A 12,939-nucleotide genomic window follows, 5' to 3' on the forward strand; every position below is an offset into this window, starting at 1 on the left:
TATTCCAGACACAATTGTATATGAACAACTGGAAGCTTTACGTCAGAATTTACTCTTTATAGATAAACAACTGAAGGCTTGTCTAATATGGGCCAGGAGGCTTTGGAAATCTTAATCTTACCTTTTTTTCCATGGTTCCAATGTGTGACTGTGATGAGTGAAATTCAGCAGCAGCAAGGATTTCCAGAAGAGTGATGTTTCTGTCAGTACCAACCGTTTCTCAATGAATCATGAACGATGACAGAGGGGAAGCCATTGCTTCAGGTACTACCCCAGAAAGCCATCATTGGCCTTTCAGAGGCATGATAAGACCAGACATTCTTAGTAACAAAAACTTATTTTTATTTTTATACAGAAAGTCAGGTATTCCAACAATTTTCTTTACATTTCCTGGACCTTAAAAAACTTACACACAACATTTTGGACGAGGTACAATGGGAACAGAATGAGAAAGGGAGTCACCTTTTAAAAAGTTAAAAATGTATGTCTTATACTCAATTCACATTAAGTGATTTACATATTTGTGACGGTTTGTTTTGTCTATGTACAAATGGTACATTGTCACTGACCTATCTTCAGAGCACTCTGAAGTGTAATGTTAAATTACACTACGTTTTCATGGCAACTTTTAAAACTCCCCCCTCCCCCAGTGTTTGTATGTGTCTAGAAAGTGCTTTTTTATTATACATTTTTTACATCACCATTAGGGATGCATAACTCTACATGTGTTCAATAATTTACATGGAATACAGAAAGCCAGGGCCTTCCATTTCATGTGTAGATAAAATACAGAGGTACCTCCCTTTGTGTAGCAGATGTCTTCTTGGAAAGTTGTGTGTAGGTAGAGAGACTTTGCAATTGGATATTCTAAATGAACGAGTGGGGTTGGCTACTTAAAGGAAATCTATGGTACTGAATTCTTCTGTGAAGTGAAGAATCACCCTGTAATTTATTGATTTGGGAAATCATCATGATTTATAAATTGAGTTTTCTAGAAGTGGGGCACAAAAATAATGGGTTGGATACCGTAATGATAGTAGAACTAAGAAACACTTGGAAAACATACCACTCAGCAAAGTACTCAGCATGGACCTCATTGATAAATGGCAAGAGAAAACGAGCTTCATTTGTACCACTTTTTCATATCTACTCTATCTAGGTTTATTTCAATAACAAACAGAATGACTAGATTTAGTATATACGTCACTGGATTATTAAATTATGGTTTGGTTGATTTACTCTCATTTAGAGGCTATGGATGAAAAGAGTGCTATAAATGAGTCTATACTTTTAAGCCCTATAAAATGCATGGTTAAATTTATGCTGATTATTTCAGCACATACATTTTAACTTGTGTTTAATTAGATTCTCAGAGAATCAGATTTTTTTATTAATATTTTTCTTTATTGTTATTGTTGGGATCGGGTGTATGGTATGTATATGTGTATGGGGGGGAGGGAATGAAGGCTTCTAGGGGGAAGGGACTGGAGAGGCAACAAACTGTAAAAAAAATACACCTAAATATCCAATGTTGATACTGGAAGACAGATGATATAATATCCATCATCTCAGCTTGGGGGTGAGGGTAGTGATAGAGAGGATTTCAGGTAGGGAATGTTGCCTTCCCTATTGGACACAGTTTTACTATTGATTGGTTTTGCCTTGATTCTACTAGGGTCAAATACTGGAATATGTAAAAACAAAAGGGTGTGTGTGTTAAACACTTAAAGAAAAAAACTATTTAGTTTGTAACTACTTCTAACTGTGAAACAACCAATAAAATTGCTTGAATGTTTTGAATCCCAACTTAGTAAAAACAGAAAAGCAACTTATTTCTAATAAGCTTCTTTGACCTTATATATGTATAGTTTCATCGATTCCTAAAGCTATTAAATTAAGTATACTGTTAGAATCTTTTACTATCTTTTAGAAATAGGTTTGGTTGATTAGAATCTTTTAAAGAAGGAGGAGTGCCCTAAGGTTAGGTTAATACAGCCTTGGATGTTTATGTGGAAAAGAAAATCAGAGAGGTTTTAGATGCCTACTTATAAAGTATATTAATTTCCTATGCACATACTAGGAAGAAATAGAAAAGTATTTAATAGCAGCCTATATATTACATGTGAGCATTCAAGGTGAAAATGTGATTTCTATATTTTTCAGAGTTCCTTGTTGCTGTTGCCTGAAGACAGAGATGTCTCGGTTGTTTGGGAAGCTATGCTATTCATCACTTGTATTTTCTGTCATATACAGTTTGGTAGAGTATATGCCAAAAACACTCTCTCAATATAGTTAATTTTTACAGACAGATTAAACAACACAGACATTGTAAAAAGTTAGAAGCTTTACATATGTTAATAACCAAGTACTTATAACTAATTACACAGTGAAATAAATGAAGGTCAGAGATGTAAAAGTCATGTCTCCTATGATGAAAACATCCAGATTTATTTAATATGATGCTTCCTTAATAAATGATACTTGATCAGTCTCTTGGCTATTGAGATAGGAATAGTTTAGAATTGACTGCCTCTATAATGTTGAAAGTTTAAAGCTTTTTGTTTTTTTCAGTTTAATTAAAAAAGGACAATTTACAAACCTTTTCAATACATATATATATTTTACATGTTAATCTAGCAACAACTATGTCCCCCAGTTTTTAAAATGTTTCCCGAATGTGACTTCTCATGCACTTCTTCTGAAGATCTTATTCAATGACAATTTCTAATGAGCTGGTGTTTAATCCATGATTTCATCTCTCTCTCTCTCTCTCTCTCTCTCTCTCTCTCTCTCTCTCTCTCTCTCTCTCTCTCTCTCTCTCTCTCTCTCTCTCTCTCTCTCTCTCTCCTTCTCCCCCTCTCCCTCTCCCTTTCCCTCCCTCCAAGGAATCTCTTCTGTGTTTGCTGATCCAGATTTAGAACGAAGTTCTTGACAGTTGGATGTTCCACATTTGTCCACATTCATCTCTTTCTTCGGTCCTCTCCTAAGCTTCTTTGCATTTGATGTTGATGTATAAAAGCTGTTATTCATGTTGTTTTGTGCTCATTCTAGAGAATATTGGCTTAGCAGAACTGGATAAAACAGAGAGGAGAAACAGGTCATTTTCTATCAGGAAGGAGGATTTTGTTTCCTGCATAAGGTATTCAGCATAGGAAAGCCACCACAGCAAATGGGTTAAAATGCACTGCATCTCCCTCATTAAAAAGAGACTGAGACATTTTTATGTCTCATTTAGAAACTTTGGAGCTAGCTGCTCAAGGAGTCTCATTTGGCCAGGGTTTCAGATTATGACAAGGCATGCTATCCCAAACTGCACAGACATTCCAACCCCAATTTTTCATATCAAACTTTTTTTTATGTTCTTTGTTTTGGTTAAAATTGGATACCACTTTTTAAAAATTTTGTTCAATTTCCAAGCATTTCCATCCTCCTCCCCCAAAGAACAACAAAACTTTTACAATAAATATGCATAACCAGACAGATCACATTCTGGGATGGAGCACTGCACACCACTTTGATTATGGAAATGTTTCCTCTTGACTGTCTTTTCCTCCTGCAATAGAGGCGACCTTACCTTTCCAAGTATGGACCTGGGAACTGGGCAAGACCACATGGAACATGGACAACCTGTGGTTTTAGGCCAGCTTCACAGACTGGTGTACAATGAAACCAGTCAAGTTAAACACACGGTCAAGTGATACAGGGCAAAAAACTTCTTGCGGAGCCAGGGGCGGGAGTGATGGCATCAATCTGGGAGTCCACACACATGCTCAGGTCTCACTTATCTTACTGAGAACTCACTTTGTTTTCTTCTCTGGGCTGGGATGTCAAAAATGTTTAGTGGCTCGTTCTGAGTAAGACATACCCTCTGCTAATTTGGAGCATTTTCACTGGCTGTCCCCTCTGTGTGAAGTGTCTGCTTCCTGGCTGCCTTTAAGTCCTAATTAAAACCCCACCTTCTGATGGGAGCCTTTCCTAACCCTCTTTAATTCTGGTGCCTTCCCTCTTTACTCCCTCTAATTTATCCTGTATGTAGCTTGCTTGTACATTGCTTTCACATTTGTCTGCTTCGGACTGGGAGCTTAGGACCAACTGACTGGTCCCAGTGTTTGTAGCTGTGTGGTCCCAGCACTCACACAGGACACTCTCATTCTCCAGACTCCATCTGGGGCTCGGCCTTCGGACCCTGTTTTCTGTCTCCCATCTGCTGGAGCCACAGTTAAGATCACGGACTCAGAGCAGGAAGGGACCAAACCTCTCTCAGAGTTAGGTTTTTAAATATGTGTGGGATTACAAAAGAAACCAATTATATTGAGATGGACTATATGTGTGAATATGTACGTGCGTGTATATATACACATGTATATGTACACATACTTATATATCCACAGCCACCCCACATACATACACATATATATGCATATGTTTTATATTATAAATGTATGCACACATATACATACAAATATACACACATGCATATTTATGTATATATTTGTATATTATACATGTATATGTATGTATGTATGTGTATAATATATATATATATGTATATATATGTGTGTGTCTATATACACACAAATATATACCTATATATATACACACCTACTATATCGGTATATATTTAGGTGTGTATTTGTATGTGAATGTATATATATATATGTATATATATTATATATACACACATACTATATAGACATATGTATATATATGTATACATATATATATATACATATATATGTGTATATATATATATATATATATATACATGAAAAATTCAACAACCCAGGTTAAAAACCTCTGCTAGAATAACCCTCTCATTTTACCCATGAAGAATTTAGATCCAGAGAGATCAAATGATTTGCTGAAGGTAAAAAGTATGATCGGAACCCATGCTGTCTGACTTGAAATCCATTTTCTCCCTGACTCTTCCCCATCACTTTCTACTGTCAGGATTCCAGTATCCCATTGACTGTTTTCCTTGACTTACAGCCTGGGTTTTAAACTGGCTTCCCCAGGCAGATGGGAAGCTCTGCCTATGATTAAATATTGCAAAAAAAAAAAAAAAAAAAAAAAAAAAAAAAAAAAAAAAGAAAAAAAAAAGCTTCTTTGGGTGGCTCCTTTTACAACAGCCTCGCCTCCATCACCCTTCTCCTGCTGTGCTGGACTCCTGAATTGTTTTCTCATGAGTATGTCTTTCCATCATGGGCCTTCTGAAACAGAGCAAACTCTGAGAAAACAATGGGAACCCCGTCCAGTCCTAATCACTTCCCTATTTCAGAACTGGATGATGCTTTCTGAATGAGTGCCTGGGGAACTACTGGGGAAATTTAGCCTCATTTATAGTATTTGTCTGCCAGCTGTTTTACAAATACATAGAAAAAACTGCCCCCACTCTGATTTTAATAGACTTTTCTCAATCAGATTCTCCACAACTAGCCTAACGAGCTCCCAGAACCAAGTGAAGGTAATTGGAATATGATGATGTCATAATGATGATTGGACTATAATGGTTTCCTCAAATTGCTTCATGTAGGCAGAACCCCTATGGAAGAGAATGTCTTTTTATGCTAAATAGTGCTGGATCCTGAACAATCATTGGGTTCTTATGTTGTGCTGGTGCATCCTTGAACAAAGGGTGGTCTATCCTTCCTTCTTCCCCGCCCCAGCTCCACTCCCCCAAGCTTATGTTGTATAGCTCTATATGAGCACAGTCCACAATCCTAGAATAATCTCCCTCGGAGATAGCATATAAAGCACTTTGCAAGCCTTAAATGTTTAAATGCCAGCTATTTTTATTCTTGTTATTATTACTTCCTTAAGAAATCTTACCCAAGGTCACAGAAGAAGCTGATTATGGGGATGTCTGATTTACACACAGTGCACCACACTTACCAAGGAGAACTCTGGGAAGGGATTTGGGAGGAAGAAAACCAAATCAAAGGGGAATACAGGAGAGAAAACAGGGATAGCAAATGATTGATTGTAGTTCAGGAATTTGAATGACTTGGATTGAACGAAGAGAGAGAGGAAGGCAGTTTGTTCCTCTTTTCTTTTTTGACGTTTTAAAATACATTTATAATTGACCATGTAGGAAAAAAAACACCAAAAATTATTTTTGTTATTGTATGTTGATTTGTTGAATTGTTATATTGTATGTTGAATTATGTTGATGTACAGGAATAAAGTATCTAAATTTTTTTTGCTTTTCTAAGGAACATTTTTTTCTTGCATTTGTAAATGCATCCACACAGGAGAATTATGCATGGAAATATCTAACTCTTGGAGTTAATAACAAGTAAAACAGTCAATTCAGTCACATTGTAGCCTTCTGACATATCTGGTCTTAAGACACTGAGTATACATACACAAATCACATCCTGAAGAAGCCAGAGAAGACTTTGGCTTGAATTAATCCTAGAGATCAAGTAAACATTTGGTTTGTGAATCCTCTTGATAAGGGTGTAGGGCTTTCTTCAGGGTAGAAAATTTTTCTGCAGGTTAGAGATTAAGAAAGGTGCTTTTCTTATAAGAAAGGACTGCTGGGCTAACCGCAATAGACCTCTCCAAAGGAGGGCACCTCTCTTAGTCATAACAATATGGTACCTTTGGTTAGCACTCTGCAGTTACAAAGTACTTTCATGTTCCACAAGTAGAAGGTCCTGATTCATGAGGCAGATCCCCAGTTGATGAAGGACAGATGTCTAGGTAGCAACAATTCCCCTTCCTCCCAACTTGGGCAGAGATGCAATATGTGTAGTATAGTGAAGAAATTGCTGGTAAACCAGGAATTGAGAGCAGCTAGGTAGCACAGTGGAAATTCAAATCAAACACTAGTTGTGTGACTCTGGGCAAGACACTTCACTCTGTTTGCCTTAGTTTCTCTATCAGTAAAATGAGCCAAAGAAGGAAATAGCAAACCACTTCAGTATCTTTGCTGAGAAAACCCCAAATGGGGTCAAGAAGAGTTGGATATGACTGAAAGATGACTGAAAAACAACAATCGGGAAGTCCTAGATTTGAGTCCTGCCTTAGATACTTATTAAGTGTGGAACTCTCAGCAAGTCAGTTAATGTCTCTGAGTTAGTTTCCTCAATTTTTGGTTTTTGTTTTCTTGCTGGAAGGCTACATATATGTTTTAGTTACTCATCCACTATCTTCAAAATAACTATAGGATTGCTTAATTTGGTATCTTCCCTCAGGCAAATCAATAAACTTGTATAATTTGGAGGTGAGCTTTTATTGCTTAAAATATAGGAAACCCTAAAAGAACAAGTTTATTGTGTGTTTGTTGTGTACAAATTTAACATTTAAGCCCATAGGTGCTGGAGATCTGATTTAGCCAGAGACAGCACCTCTTTTTTTGTCAATATGTGTGAAAATGAATCTGTTTGAGAAATTGAAATTCTTTTACTAGTACCCTGGGGAATTGGGGGTTAAATTACTCCCAAATTAATTTTAAGGTTTAAGACTGAAGAAAAGAAAACAAAAGTTCCAGAAAACTAAAAATTAACTGGGTAAAAAAAAGCACAAGAAGGATAATTTGAAATTTTGCATTAACATTTGTGTCAGGCGACAATGCAAGCTGACAAGTCATTTCCCACCATTCTCATTTTCTCCTATTTCAGTCATTCTAGTCAAGTGCAGCTTGTTGAAGAAACTTGTGTGGTCTTTTATTAAGGTAGCATCTTGGTCTTGGCTTCTCAATCTGGCAGAGGTGAATAAAAGTGGGGAGTCAGCACTCAGAGCAAAAATTGATCACTGCAAATGGAAAGATTCCAGTACCTCTTGACAGTTGAACCAATACCAGTTCCACTCTGCCCTTTTCCTTTTTTCCTTTTTCTTTTGCTAATAATAGTTGTTTCATTATCCGATGGATAATTGGATAAATCCGACGAGGGGAGGGAACACATGTTAATCACAACCATTTGATTTTTATCCTCTTCTAGAAATCCTATCTGATCATAGATTAAAAGCTGGGAGAGACCTTAAAGACCCTCTTGCTCAGTCCCTCATTTAGTTGATGAGGAAACCGAAACTGACAGAGGGTACATAACTTACCTAAGACCACAGGAAGTATGTATGAGAAGGGGGATTTGAATCCATGTCATCTGATTATGGAAAGTTGTTTTTTTTTTTTTTTTTCATTGACACTATTTTCTCCTCAGATATGGAGAGCCAAACATAAGCCAACTGTCATGTCTTCTGATTTTAGAAAGTTTTCTTTTTTCCATTGATACTATTTTCCCCTAAGGTATAGGGGAGTCAGACATAAGCGAACTGCCATCTGCCTTAAGGCAGTGCAGTCCCAGAGAAACATGGACAATTTTGTCTGGCTTTATCCCTACATGCAGATCCATCTGAGATCTCTGTCTGTATTACTGCCCAGTAGGAAGACTCTGGGTCATATGGACTGCTTCATCTGTAGTCCTAGCTCTATATTCATGTGCTATACTATATGACCTTTCTCTAAATCCTGCCTAAGGCCATTTAGGATTCTGAGGTCTTATATCTGGTATCATGTCTGCCATCAGGGTTCATTAAGGGTTATATTTTTAAGGGTTTCTGTCCTATAACATAGTTCTACTAAATAAATTCACCATGTAATCAAAGAATTTCCCTACTGTGATATTGTTATCTCTCTCTCTCTCTCTCTCTCTCTCTCTCTCTCTCTCTCTCTCTCTCTCTCTCTCTCTCTCTCTCTCTCTTTCTGTTTCTCTCTCTCTCTTTCTCTCTCTCTCTCTCTTTCTCTCTCTCTCTCTCTCTTCTCTCTCTCTCTCTCTCTCTCTCTCTCTCTCTCTCTCTCTCTCTCTCTCTCTCTCTCTCTCTCTTTCTCTTTTGGGGGGTGATAACTGAATTCCATAGAGTTTTGTTATGGGATCATCCCTTACTCCTTTACTCACAGAATAAAAACCTATTTAATGCAAACTATAGTTTCTATCTCTGGTTCTTCATGACCCCCATCCCTAGCATTCCACTCCTCAAACTGTTCTAGGGTGCTAAAAGTTACCTACAAAGCTTTCTAAACCAAATGGAGGAAGCCATAGCTACATATAAAATGAGCTGCTGATAAACATTGGGCTTTCTTAGAGCAGATGACTAGGAAGGAGATTCTACCCAGATCTTTGCTGCTCCCCCCCCCCCCATGTGGAAGCTGAATTTCAATCCATTGAACTCAGGCCTGGAGATCTGTAGCATTCTAACTTTACTTCTTCTTCCCCATTACTTTGTACCCATTTCATCTTTCACCAATCACTATGCTGGCCATATTTGTATTACGAGTCATTTAGCCTCTCAAATTCCTGATGACCAGGAAAAAGAAGTACTTATCCAAAAATGTTTATAGCAACTAGATGTCAGAGTATTGGAATAGGAGCTAGAATGACCTCAGTTCAAATCTTCCTTCAGATGTCTCTCAGCTTCAATTTCATAATCTGTAAAATGGGGATAATCATAACAGCTACCTCATAGCATTGTTGTGAGAATCATACATGCTTTGAAAACCTGCCTAAATGCTACTATGACAATATCTTAAACTCTTGATTCTGCTGGGAGATAGTTGTCTAAGAAGGTGAGGGTATATGGTAGGCTCTTAATAAATGTTTATTGGTTGAGGATTGATAGTATAGAGCAAAGGTAACACATTTCTGGTCTACAAGATCCTTCTGTAAAACATCCAAGTGCTCCAAGACTAGAATAAAATATAACTGGGAAACATTTAGCAAAATAAATAAAAGAGTTCTATATAATGTTAGTTTGTGATTTTCTTTATCAATATGTAGCTCACAGGGATCCCTTTCTATTTGAATTTGACATCATTGGCTTAAACCTAAAACTATGAACCATTATGGGTCTGAACCGATGGGAGCATTTCATCACTAGTATTCTACAAAACTAAAACCTTAGAATCTGGGAAAGAGGTGAGGGTGGGAGGTTGACTGGTTTCCATTATAGCATCTCTCTCTGTTGCAACATAGATTTAGAGGGAAAACAAAGATCAATACAGCTACTTGGCTTCCCTAAGAATTTCCTTAATGATGACAATTTGTCCCAGTAATGATCAGGCATTCCAATTAATCTCACAGATCCATTGGAAGGGAAGGAAGAAGTGAAGAGCTTCTTTTCTACCTCTTCCCCTTTCCTTTTTCACTCTTTTGGCTCCATGTGACATGGATAACATTTTACAGCATTTGTGACACTGTCTATGTGAGAGCTTTGGGGTTGTCACTCTGTAAAACATTTTGTTCTCTTCAAAACTTTGGCTAACATTTCCCATACACTGTGGATGGCTGTGCAGCTCAAAAGAGGCAATTTAATAGATGTCACACCTCCCAAGTCTGTGCAGAGCAGAACCTGTATAAATAAGTCATTCACTGCACTGAATCTTTGTTCAGGCGGGGCTGCCCTTGTAGCAGGTCATGTGGTTCTGGCTTGCTGGTGTTTCATGTTGGAAGGGTTTTCTGCAAATCCTTTTGGAAGCTGTCACTTAAATCACAGTTAATGAGAGCAGCATTTGCAAGGACCACATTGTCCAAACTACCTAAATGCGATGTCGTTGGATTTTCTTTCTTTTTACAGACTTTGAAAGGTCTCCTGTGGGGCCCACACTCGAGTGAATGTTGATTGTTCTTACCTGACCTATTCAATTAGGGCACAGAGCTCCAGTGATTAGTGTAGCTGGGATGCCATCACTGCATGGGGGATTGTAAAACGTTTCTCTGTGAGCGGGAAGACTTTTTTTATTTTTATATTTTAAAGCAGACTCACTTATTGGATCTTTGTTATGCTAATGAATGGTAAAAGAATTCCCAGGCTGCAGCTTCCCAAGGCCCAAGGATGCACGCTCAAGTTATTGGTCATCCTTCCTTGCATCATGTTTTTGAATCCAGAATCCAACAAACTGTATCCACCTCACACCAGGCTGCCTGAGAGACTTTATTTGAGAACTTGAATACAATAAAATCAAAGCAAGCTGAACATTTTACTATTAGATCTCAGATTTTATAGAAGTAGCATACATTGATAAAGGTCTGTACAGTTTGCAGTTATCTCATATGAGTCTTAAAATAATTCATTGAGGTAAGTAAATTATGATTATTACTGCAGTGAACCTAAGCACTTAAGGGTCCTTATGCAAATTATAACCTCATTGGGTCTCAGCTTCCTCACTTTTGGAATAGATGGCCACTAAGGTTCCTTTCTGTGCTAAATCTATTATGATATTGTGATAATTAAATTCAACAAAAATTTATAAAGCACCTGCTATGCTCAAGGTACTGTGCAGATAATGGAGACGGAGATTGGAGATATACAGACAAAAATTAAACTCAGCCTTGCCCTCAAGGGACTTATATTTTATATTTTAAAGGGATTTATGTGTATGTATGTATGTGTGTGTGTGTGTGTGTGTGTGTGTGTGTGTGTGTGTAAGAGAGGGAGACAAAGAGAGACAGAGAGAAAGGGAAAGGGGGGAAGGGAGGGAGATAACAACAGAAAAATACAAAGATATTGAGACAGATAGTGAACATTATCTGTGCAAAGACACAAAGATGGAAGATGAATTGACATGTTTCCCATGCCCTGATTTTGCCCACAGCCTTTTTTTCCTATAGACCATTTGAGGACTCTGGGGAAAGTGAGACTGATGGTCTCTAGCATTGAAACAGAGGGGTAGAATTTTAATAATTAAAGACCTAGGTTGGTTTTATTTCCTGATGTTGACTACTGGTCTATGGCTGACATTTATATAAACACTTCAAGTTTTATAAAGCACTTTAAATAATTATCTCCTTATCTCATTGGATTCAAACTGGTAAAAGTAGGTACTTCAGGTATTCTTATTCTTACTTTTTTTGAAGATATGGAAGCTCAGAAAAGTTCAATGATTTGATCATTGCCGTAAAGGCAGCCAGTTCTCAAAGGTGGAATTTGAACACAGTCATTCCTTTCTCCAAGTGGCAAACTCTTTCTGTCATACTACATATAGTACTCTCTGAAGGGAACTGAGATTTAACTCTTCAAGGAATAGACATTGTGCATAATGTTGAGACAGAAGTTGATTGAGATAAAAAAGCTTAAGCACATTGAAAACATGAAAAGCATTATTATCTGTTCCAGGCAGATGACTTCCAAATTTCTATCTCCAGTTCTATTCTCACCTCTGAAGCTGAGCTTGCACTTCCAGCTACCTGCTATGTCAATCCTCAGTAGGCACGACAACTTCAACATGTACAAAGCAGAAATCATTCTATGGCCCTCAAGTCTATTCTTCTTCTGAAGACAGATTGATTCTTAGTTCTGCTGAGAGCACCATCATCCATCCTTCTTGTCACCCTAGTTCACAACCTTGAAGACATCCTTGTCTCATTCCTCTCCCTTACTCCACAATACCCAATCATTTGTCAAATATTATAAATTCTTCCTCTTTAGGATTTCTCACATCCATCTCTTTTTCAGCTTATGGTTTTTTTTATCCTACTTGGGGCTTGACTCTTCTCTTACACGGACTATTGCAGTAGATGTATTCTGGTCTTTGCTCTTGCCAAATTATCCATGCCTAGTTGATAAATGCTATTTTCTAATAAAAATTGGACAATGTTATCGTCTTACTCAGAAATACACACTAGGCCTTATACTGCTTTTAGGAGTACAGACAGCATATTATTTTGTCATTTTGTCACCTATACAATGACTCCCAATTACTTGTCCAATACTATTTCATATTAATTCAGTTAAAAAAATTCTTTGACATTCCATTTGTCTCTCCAGGTAGATGACTACCTTTATCACATCCTGGAAGCTGGAATATCCGTCCTAATTACATCCACCTCTGCTTCCTTCAGAGCAATGCTCAGTCATCATTTCTGACACAAGGCCTTTTTTCATTTTTTTAGTTCAGTGGTTCCCATTTAGTGGCTCTCCCCTATATTTCTAGCAGGGCAT

At 37.5% G+C, this 12,939-nt stretch overlaps 1 protein-coding gene across 1 annotated transcript in view; it reads right to left on the bottom strand.

Moving 5' to 3' along the window:
* Positions 1 to 358: 358 nt before the first annotated feature.
* Positions 359 to 12,939, bottom strand: part of LHFPL3 (LHFPL tetraspan subfamily member 3) — a 715,308-nt gene continuing 702,727 nt past the window's right edge. Inside the window, 1 exon segment of the mRNA XM_074268423.1 lies at positions 359 to 3,071. The gene's annotated coding sequence lies outside the window, so the exon portion shown is untranslated.

Source organism: Sminthopsis crassicaudata, chromosome 5 (genome assembly GCF_048593235.1).
Source record: "Sminthopsis crassicaudata isolate SCR6 chromosome 5, ASM4859323v1, whole genome shotgun sequence".
NCBI classification, from domain to species: Eukaryota; Metazoa; Chordata; class Mammalia; order Dasyuromorphia; family Dasyuridae; genus Sminthopsis; species Sminthopsis crassicaudata.